At 44.6% G+C, this 9,914-nt stretch overlaps 1 long non-coding RNA gene across 1 annotated transcript; it reads left to right on the top strand.

The window, feature by feature from the left end:
• Positions 1-465: 465 nt before the first annotated feature.
• On the top strand, positions 466-4,590 carry LOC146762605 (uncharacterized). The gene is made up of 2 exons (XR_014946440.1): positions 466-776; positions 3,283-4,590. It is a non-coding gene; the product is annotated as an uncharacterized LOC146762605 (long non-coding RNA).
• Positions 4,591-9,914: the final 5,324 nt, after the last annotated feature.

Raw genomic sequence — 9,914 nt, 5'->3', positions numbered from 1 at the left:
AGGAGGGAAACCAAATTTTGTTGGGATATAGTGATAGGACAAGGGGCATTGGCTTTAAACTGAAAGAGGGGAAATTTAGATTAGATGTCAGGGGGAAAGTTTTTACTCAGAGAGTGGTGATGCATTGGCACAGCTGCCCATAGGTTGTGGATACCCCATCCCTGGAGATGTTCAAGGCCAGGCTGGATGGGGCCCTGGGCAGCCTGAGCTGGTGCCTGATTCAGTGGTTGGCAGCCCTGCCCATGTCAGGGCTTAAAACTGGTTGAACTCTGAGGTGCCTTTCAACCCCAACCATTCTGTGAAGCTATGAAAGGTGTGGACTGGGGCATGGAGACAAAAAGGAAGAGAGCAGAGTCAGACAAGTCAGAAACAGTAGCCACCTAAAGGACTAGCTTGTGAAGTAACCATAAATTAAAATAAATAAATAAAAATAAATAAATAAATAATAATAATAATTAAAAAAAAAACAACCCACAATGCCACTAATGAAAGAGCAGGGAGAAATTAAATCCTTGCTCCTTCTATGCAGGCTTCTTGTTAGCAGGGATTCTTCTACAGAGACGAAACAAAGACCTGACCTTAGATCTAGTGAGCCTATGAAGAGGCTACGCATAAATCTACTGCCCATTAGGCCACAGAAGAATCTCAGCACTGAGACCCCTCAAACTGCAATTGAGGGAGCATAGCTGCCATAAATGCCACCTTGTCTCCCATAGAGCTGGTGCCAGGACAGAGGAAGAATGAGCACACCCTGTGGAGGTACATGATGCGTGGAGGTAAGTGAAGTGATGTGCAGAAGTGGGTGACGTGCAAAGGTAGCTGATGTGCAAAAGTAGGTGATGCCTCATCTAGCAGCACAGTCAGCTGTGGGCCATAGTAGAGCAGCCCTGCTTCCCACGAGCAAGTTCTGCTGAGCTTTCTGCTCCAACGCAAAACTTAAAGGGGACTTTGAAAACATCCAGAAATGTGATAAATGATTTATCTTTCCCTAGTGCTGCTGGCTTCCCTCCCATCTTGCAATAACCCAAGGGCACAATTAAGGTCTTTTTGGATAACAGGAACACTCCCTAAAGTGCTAATAACGCCGGAATGATTGCTGGAGAATTTAGAAACCTAAAGCTTATCTTCCGTGCCATACAAAAGGGGATCTACTTCTGCAGACACCCTAATCTACAGGATTCTATTTAAATTTCAGCTAATTCCCAGTCTCACACTGGGAATAAGAAAAAGCTGATTAGAAGTTGGGTGAATCAATAAGTGCTGAATGGCCTAGAGAAGTGGGAACATTCATTCACTCTAATAAAACTGGGAAAGCCGTGGGTGGATGACTAAAAGGAACAAAGGGCTGCTTAACAGCATTGAGCTAGGGTAAAAAGGCCAGGAAGAAAAGTGCTTATAAAACTTTATGACTAAGAGCAGAATGAGATGAGAAATGCACAGGAAGAAGTGCCGGATCGGTAAACGCACCACTCAAAACCTATGATGAGTCATGCTGATTCTTGCCTTTTAGGGCAGGGGGTCTGCCTTACTCAAAGGGATGAGCTCCTCACTTTGGTGCCCCCCTCTGAAAGTTTGATTTCTTTCAGTAAATTGATGTGACTGTTCACGGGAGGGCCAACTTCACATTGCAAAGCAAGATAAGCGTGAAGGCGCCAGAGCCACTGGTTGCTCCAAAGCGACATTAAGAACTTCAATGCTTGGAAAACAGAAGAGATTGCCCCAAGGAGGCTACAGATGTGCCCTGGAGGACTTGAAACAAGGAGAGGGAGCAACAGCTCCAGCCCTCAACACAGGAGACCAGGCGATCAACCCAACCGGAAACAGCAACCCGGGGCCAAAGTTGCAGCTCTTTGTCAGGGCCTGTATTTCTTCTGCTAGTGCTTTATTTGCCCCATGGCTATGTGGAGAGCTTTCTCCTCTGAAGTTGTCAATTTGCAAGTCACATGAGGCTTTAGCTTGCATAACAAACTGTTTTCTGCTAATATATATTCTGAGCAGCAGTCCATTCATTAAAAACAATTTTCTTCTAGAAATACAGAATGATTTCAATATATTGAAACAGCAAAAATGGAGAGCTCTTGTTCAGACATTAGAAAGTGCACTGAAATGGTCAAATAAAATTTGATATCTAAAATTCTAAAGATCTTGAGATCAGTGTGCTGCAAACTAGAAACAACTGTTGGCTGAACATGAGCCAGCACTGTGCCCAGGTGGCCAAAAAGGCCAATGGCATCCTGGCTTCTATCAAGAATGATGTGGTGAGCAGGACTAAGGAAGTCATCCTGCCCCTGTACTCGGCGTTGGTGAGGCATCACCTCGAGTACTGTGTTCAGTTTTGGGCACCTCAGTACAGAAAGGTGCTGGAGCAGGTCCAAAGAAGGGCAACGAGGCTTGTGAAGGGTTTAGAGAATATGCCCGACAAGAAGAGGCTGGAGAAACTGGGGCTGTTTAGTCTGTGAAAAAGGAGGCTGAGGGGAGACCTTATTGATCTCTTGCAATACCTGAAAGGTGCTTACAGTGAGAGTGGTGTTGGTCTCTTCTCACCAGTGACAGGTGACAGGATGAGGGGAAATGGCCTCAAGTTGCACCAGGGTAAGTTTAGGGTGGATATCAGGAAAAACTTCTTTGCAGAAAGGATTGTTAAGCCCTGGATTAGACTCCCCAGGGAGGTGGCTGAGTCACCATCCCTGGATGTGTTTAAAAACCATTTGGATGTGCTGCTCAGGGACATGAATTAGCAGAGGGTTATTAGAGTTAGGGTACTATGGTTAGATTGTGGTTGGATTTGATGATCTTTAAGGTGTTTTCCAACCTGAGCAAATCTAACCTTATGCACAGATATGCAGCTCCCTGTTCTGTCAGAAGGTCACTATTTGTAAAATCATGGAATTACTAAGGTCGAAAAGACCACTAAGTCTACCAGCATATCCCCACCATGCCCACTGCCCATGTCCCTCAGTTCCACATCCACAAGGTTCTTGAACACCTTCAGGGATGGTGACTCCATCTCCTCCCTGGGCAGCCTGTGCCACTGCATCACTGCTCCTTCTGAGAAGAAATTGTTCCTTTCTTATAGATTCAGTTCAGAATTTGATTGCTTTTAAATGCAGTTTACAAACTGGCATAAACCTGCTGGAGTTACACAGAAAGCCATCAATGGGATGTTTATTTCTGTTTGATTTTGTAATGCCAAATATGATTTTTGGACACTCTAAACAGTAGTACTTGTCAGTGTGCTAATTTTCCATCTGAAAGTTTACAAATATCTTTTGCTTTCTTCAGAAATGTTGAACCTCTGTTGTCAACACAGCCCAAAAGACAATGAAAAGGCTGAAGTGAGCACCATGAAGCAGAGATGCATCTCAAATGCTGCCCATGACAGAAGTGAACTCTCAGCTATTTGTGAAAGATGACAGATACCCAACTCCAGCAAAGAGAAGGGGAAGACCTAGGACAGGAGCAGGAAAGCAGTGCTTGGGGTTTTCCTACACACCTTGCAAGAAAAAAAGTCTCAAAAGACTTAGAAGAAAGCCTCCTGTTTTCGAGATAAGCTTCATGGATTCCACAGGTTTACAAGTTCATGAAAATTCTGGGTGTAGACACATGTGCTTGGGGATTTTCAAACTAATCCTCATCAATTAGGAGGTTCCTTGATTACCCCAGTTCCTTGGGTAGAACAGAGCTACTTATGTTCCAAACATGAAATACTTCAAAGCGAATCCTTCTTCTGGCTTTTAAGGTGTACACAACAGTGATCCGTGCACTTACCGGTAGACAGTACATTTAACAGTACATCAAAATGTATGCGGAGGACGTTGGCTGTCATGCATTTAAAGATGTCTCAAAGCATGGAAACAGTGACGAGGGCTTTGCTTTTGACACAGGTATGCTCTCGAGGCCAGGACCGACTTTCAGAGCTGTTTCACGGGCATGTGGAGGAGGAGGAGGAAGCCCTCAGCCTTCCAAACCGCAGCGGGGTGCTCGGGCTTTGTTTCCCACACCTCAAGGACTGCATCTCTCTTATGGGAAACTGCAACTTCTCAGGTCGAATTACTGACTGAGGACACCTAGTGGGGTTTTGGTAGACATCAACGCCACAAAAACTTGTTTCTCCGAGAGTCTGATTTATTAATAACCATTGATACCATTAAGCCTTTTGAAAACAGACAACAATAACAAAAAACCCTATGTACATTTGAAATAGAACAGTTACTGATGTTATAGAAATATCCCAGAGCATCTTCCTAGATGTTTGCTAATCTTGGTCACTCCATCACACGCTCTTTCTGTTTCCACGTTCTTTGCTCCTGCTGTTTCTCAAAGTTTTAGGTCAATGGGCCACTGTTACATTTTGATAGTGTTTCGTGGTCCTAAACTCATCAGTAAAGTCAATCAGGACTAGCCAGCTCATCAGCACAGCTGGTTAGAAGGGCACCATGGCCTCAAACTAGCAGCAGAGATCCAAACCACAAGAATTGGAAGCAGTAATTAAAATTGTGGGTGGGCAATACTTTTAATTTTTATCCATTTGTAATGAGTAGAATATTATTCCGTCAACAGCAAAACAAGACAAAACAAAACCTGAAGAAAGTCTTTTATTGTTGAATCACAGGAATATTGAGTTCAGGTCGGTTACTGATGCAGGTGCAGTTGGGTGGGATTTTGCGGATGACACCGTAAAAATCTGTTTACAGTTTCTATTGAGACAGGAATAACAAGCTAAGGACATTTTAGGATGTAATCTGATCCCTGACAGGTTATTGTTTTGGTGGATTGAAGCACTGTGGGCTTCTTTGCAGTGAGCATTTTTGTTTGGGATTACTGCAGCGAGGAGGGTTTTTTTCAAGCCAAAATTAAATGCTGTGTTTCACTCCAGGATTCTCAGTCTTTTTTCCTGCTTCAGTCCTGAAACTGAGCTTTTATTAGATCAGTGTTCTGGAAAAGTGATTTCCTGTTCCTGGCTCTGTCAGAATATTGATTTAAGGTATTATCTTAAACCATCAGACACGAGCAGCTAAACTAACAAACTTTATCTATTTCACTGCAGGTTTAATTAAAAAAAAATAATAATCCCAGACACCCCCTCTTCAGTACCTGGTGGCTGTGCTTTGAGTACCCACACTGTTCTTTCACATCGCCTGATAGATCATGCAATGATTGATAACTCAGCCTGTGCTCCAGCCTGCCCCTTAATTGCCTTAAATACCTGTTTCGTCATATTCTCCCTGCTGGTTCCCATGTCTGAGAGGCAGGAAAAGCCAGGCAACAAAGATGTGGCTTCAAAGTAAAATAGAAGCAAATAGAGACGGTAGAACTTCTTCCCACCCCTCCCAATCAAACCTAAACATATTTCTGAAACACACTTCAATTTAAGAGTGGATTGTCTGGGGAAGGTGATTTCTCCTCCCTTATCTCCAGTGGCAGTACAAAGCCAGCACCCCTCTGCCCCCCTCTCCCCTCCAGAGAAGCATGCATCAGTCTGAAATGCATCAGAGCAGCCAGGATAGAAAAGGGAAGAAACTGCCCTCGTATACTCAAATAGAGAATTCACATTAGAAAACCCAGGATAATTTAGGACTTTCTACTATAAAAATCAAGGGAAGCCAGTACCTGGACCATGATTTAATTCTGCCTTGGTGAATTCATTCCAGTGTGTAAGAGAATTCATTTTTTTTTGCATGAAATCAAGTTGCCTTTATTTTGAGGTAAGTGCTGAGTACAGTGAGAGTCCAGGAGCCATCATGAACCCAGCAGTACGAGGAAGAGAATAAAGAGAATAGAAGAAGCACCATAATGGCTTGCACACTGAAGCTCCATGGTTAAAAAGTGGGGTCATGTCCCTGAATATAAGACAAGCACTAGATAAGGACGCTGCTTCTTCAGGGAGTTGAAGGATGACGTATTTTCCATTCACTTGGGTGCTGGGTCAGCCTTTCTGAACCAGGAGATTTCCTATCTGCCCACGCTGTGTTTGGCACTGTCTTGCTGAAAGAATTTCCATTATCAGGTACTGATAAGAGTGGAATACAGGCTCTGCTGTTACCCCAAATTTTAATCCCTATTGAGAGATTCATATCATGTTATTGAGCGTGCAGTTGGGGCTAGGAAAATCACACGTTCTGGCTGTCCATTTAGAAAAACAAACTGAAATTCACAGCTTTGGTAGAAAAAGCAGAGGTAAAATGATCTCACGAGAGCACGAATTAAAACCTCCCAGCACTGCTGAGCACTGTGAACACAGACACAATGCTGCTTCTCTACAAGACGTGCCTGTTCATGAGATGTGTGCTTTTGTGCTGAAACAGGCACAGCAGCAACATACCACCACTGTTCTTCCCAGAACAGTCAGCTGATTCCCAGTGACTTTAAAGCTCACCTGTAATTACACCGCAATGCAAACCCAGACATCTGCTGGGTTATCTCCTTTTCAGACACACTGTAGCCAAGAGCTCTCTAAGGCTTTGTTCTGGGCTATCTTAACAATCTCTGATAGAGGAACTTTTACTGTCCCTCTCCCTCTGAAGATTAGGACTTTTGTACCACTCTTGGTGTTAGGTAATGGGGTTGTCCGGGAAAGGGATTAAGCCTCAATCTGTCCCTTGTTCTGAGCAAGCCGAGAATTGCTTTATAAACAGTACAGCCCAATAAACAGTCAGCCCCGAGCCTCTTGTATCTACTTGGCACTGGGCAGAGCCCAAGCTAGCACTACCCTTGCCCCAAAATGTGCACGCACTTCAGATGTGCATTGCGATAAAGCAAGTTTATCAGCAGATAAGGAGCTGCTAGGAGAAGAGGTTTATCTTAGTTAAGAACATGATACAAAGTAGCCTTCACGGCTGAAGGTATCACTTCCCTGCACTTGCTCTTTAACCACCCCTCCATGTCTTACAGGTGTGGTAGCTGGCCATAGCCCCACAGGGTCTCACCATCAAGAAAGTCTCCATACACTGAGGCAGTTTTCTTCTTCATGATGCTTCCCTACCTTGCATACTCAAATTTATTGTCAATTCTTATGATTTTATCATAACTGCCCCACAACAGGGTTTTTTGTTTTTTGTTTTTTTCTTTTTTAATTAAAATCCCTGCTCCCAAAGGCAAATAATTATTCAGGAATCTCATTTTTCAGTAGAAAAAAAGCAACATTTCCAGACCTCAGAAATACTCAAGGAAAAAAAAAAAAAGAAATGAATCTTTGTTTCAAGGTTATTATTATTTATAAAAGTAATGATTACCTTCCTTTTCCCACAAGGAGGGGATGGGAGGTGATGAAGCTTGAGTCATTGTCTGGGACTACTAATATTGAATTTTACAGTTAATTTGACAAAGAAAATCAGATTAGTATGAAGAGGTCAAAATCTCATGTGAAGGAGGAAGGTTAATAATAAAACGTGTTTATTGTTCTAGTGCCTGTTATGAATGTCTCAGGTTAATTGAAATTTAATTCTGTTCTGGTTTTGCTATTGTTTGCACAGCAGTAGGAGAACATCAGACACTTCGCGAACGCTGAAGGCTGACTTAACTGGAATACAGATACATGACCTTTATATGAGGGATGGAAGCTGAGCATTCTTTAATTACATTCTCCAGTTGGTCCCAGGCTGTACCTTTTGCTAAGCTGAATAGCACTGGAGTCACTAAATGCATTCTTTGTGGAGCGCTGGCACCAGAGGAAGACAGGCAGATTCAGTGCAACAATAGCTTTCCTGTTCCTACAGGACAGCTCGTGTCTTTACTAGCAAAATGCTGAAGTGTCATCAATTCCTTGCATGTGTCTTTTCTCCCATGACCTCCTCTGATGGTGTCTTTCAATGAATTTATTTATTACTACACCATGAACCTTTAGGAAAGAACACCACTACAGAGGACACCATATAAACAACCACTGCAGAGACATGCTGTCCAGAGAGGACCTGCAGATCACAGCTGAGAATTCAGGAAACAATATCCCAGGTGAGAAAGTGGACAAACAGGATTAGGTGGAGAGAGTAAGGCCACAGACTGGTCTAGACATAGCTGAGTGGCCATTAATGAGTTTGGAATTCTATTTATTTAAGTATTTATTTAACATGACCCACTGAAGTGCCACATTTAGATTACATGTTGTTGGAAAATTTTCGCTGAGAGGGTGGTGATGCGCTGGCACAGCTGCCCATAGAAGCTGTGGTGCCCCATCCCTGCAGGTGCTCAAGGCCAGGTTGGATGGGGCCCTGGGCAGCCTGAGCTGGTGGGGGCAGCCCTGCCCATGGCAGGGGTTGGGGTGGGTGGGCTGTGAGGCCCCTTCCAGCCCAAGCCATTCTGTTCTTCTGTGATTCAAAAACTACCTTAAAATCAGAACTTGTTCAGTCCCGTAGCAATGCAGTGTATGACTCCATTGCATAGTACGAGAGCAAGTAAACACAAAGCTGGACAGATCAGAATTAAGCCCTCAAAGTAAGACTTGATTGAGGTGTACTTCCATCCAGGAGCTTCCTGACTGAGGAGAAATTAATATTGCAGTGTTCTATTTATTTGGAGAGGGGAAGGTATGCTTTCAATATTCCACTTCCTTGTTAGGCAGCCTCATATGTGAATGCCAGAGATTTAATGACAAAGATCCCAGAAAAGCATGCAACATCCACAATCCTACAACCCTTGTTGCAACTGTTTTTAACTCCTCAAATATAGAATCATAGAATCATTAAGGTAGGAAAAGACCTCTAAGATCACCTAGTCCTAGTGTCATCCCATCCCCACCATGCCCACGTCCCTCAGTGCCACATCCACACGGTTGGGTTGGCTTCTGCAGCGGAGGGCAGCCGCCAAAGAGCGCAGCGTTCGCCCTTCCCGGAGCCCTGGCAGGGCGCTGAGCTACTCGCCCGGCTCTGCTCCCGTTCTACAGGCGGGACGGCGGCTCCCCCTGCCGGCCCCACTGCTCCAGACCCGGATGGGAGCAGGTGGCCCTTCGGGATGGGGCCGGAGCGCTGCGAGGGGTTGTGGCCGCCCGGCCCAGGTGCCGGGTGTGGCCGAAGGAACTCACGGGGGCGGGTTACCTCGCTGTACCCTGGGCTGCACCAAAAGAGAGATGCCCAGAGAAGTTGTGGTGCCCCATCCCTGGAGGCGCTCAAGGCCAGGTTGGATGGGGCCCTGGGCAGCCTGAGCTGGTGGGTTGGAAGCAGATGACCTGTGAGGTCTCTTCTAATGCATGCCATTCTATGTTTCTGTGTTTATTGTTTGAAGAGATGCTTTGCCTTTTGTAAAGCCGTGTGTGTGTGTGATCTGAGACAACAGCTTATTCTGGTTCAGCAAGTGTTAGAAAGGATGTGTGAAGCAACAGGGAAGCCTGTAAAACTCACAGCTGTGGGGAACTTTCCCATGTGATGGAGGTTCAGGGGTTGAGCTCTGCACAAGAGATTGCTTTCAGCTGCATTTTAGGGTGAGCCACAAGCTTGAGTGGGGGGTTCTTTCTGCATGGCAGTTTTATTCTTTTACGGTGTCTGGGGTGAGTCTTTTGCTGTGGGTGAACAAATCCTGACAGCTTTCATGCTTAACCAGATTAGCATGGGGAGATACAGCCTGCCCCCAGCTCCACTGCTGCTGTGCAAGCCCTCTCCTGGTGCAACAATAAGTGTGACAGCTTGTGCAGATATGGCCAGTGACTAATGTGATGTGGCACCACCAGCTGCATCCCTGATTCCAAGCAAACCTTCTGAAGTTGAAGAGCTATGAATTCTTCCTGCTGTGCTGAAGCAGTGTCCAAAACAAGAGACAATGAGAGGTGACATCCAAAGGTAACAGACTGCAAGTCACTGGTTTTATTGACTTACTGGCTTTTGTTGATTTTTTTTTTTGTTTAGATAAAGTATGGCGTTACTTTTGCTTGTTAAAGTCTGTAAGATCTATAATCTTCCAGTACAGATAGTCCTCTTGTTTGAGAA

This window comes from Coturnix japonica, chromosome 1 (assembly GCF_054131305.1).
Source record: "Coturnix japonica strain WE chromosome 1, WE-NBRP24, whole genome shotgun sequence".
Classification (NCBI taxonomy): domain Eukaryota; kingdom Metazoa; phylum Chordata; class Aves; order Galliformes; family Phasianidae; genus Coturnix; species Coturnix japonica.
This window is presented reverse-complemented; position numbering and strand designations above follow the sequence as displayed.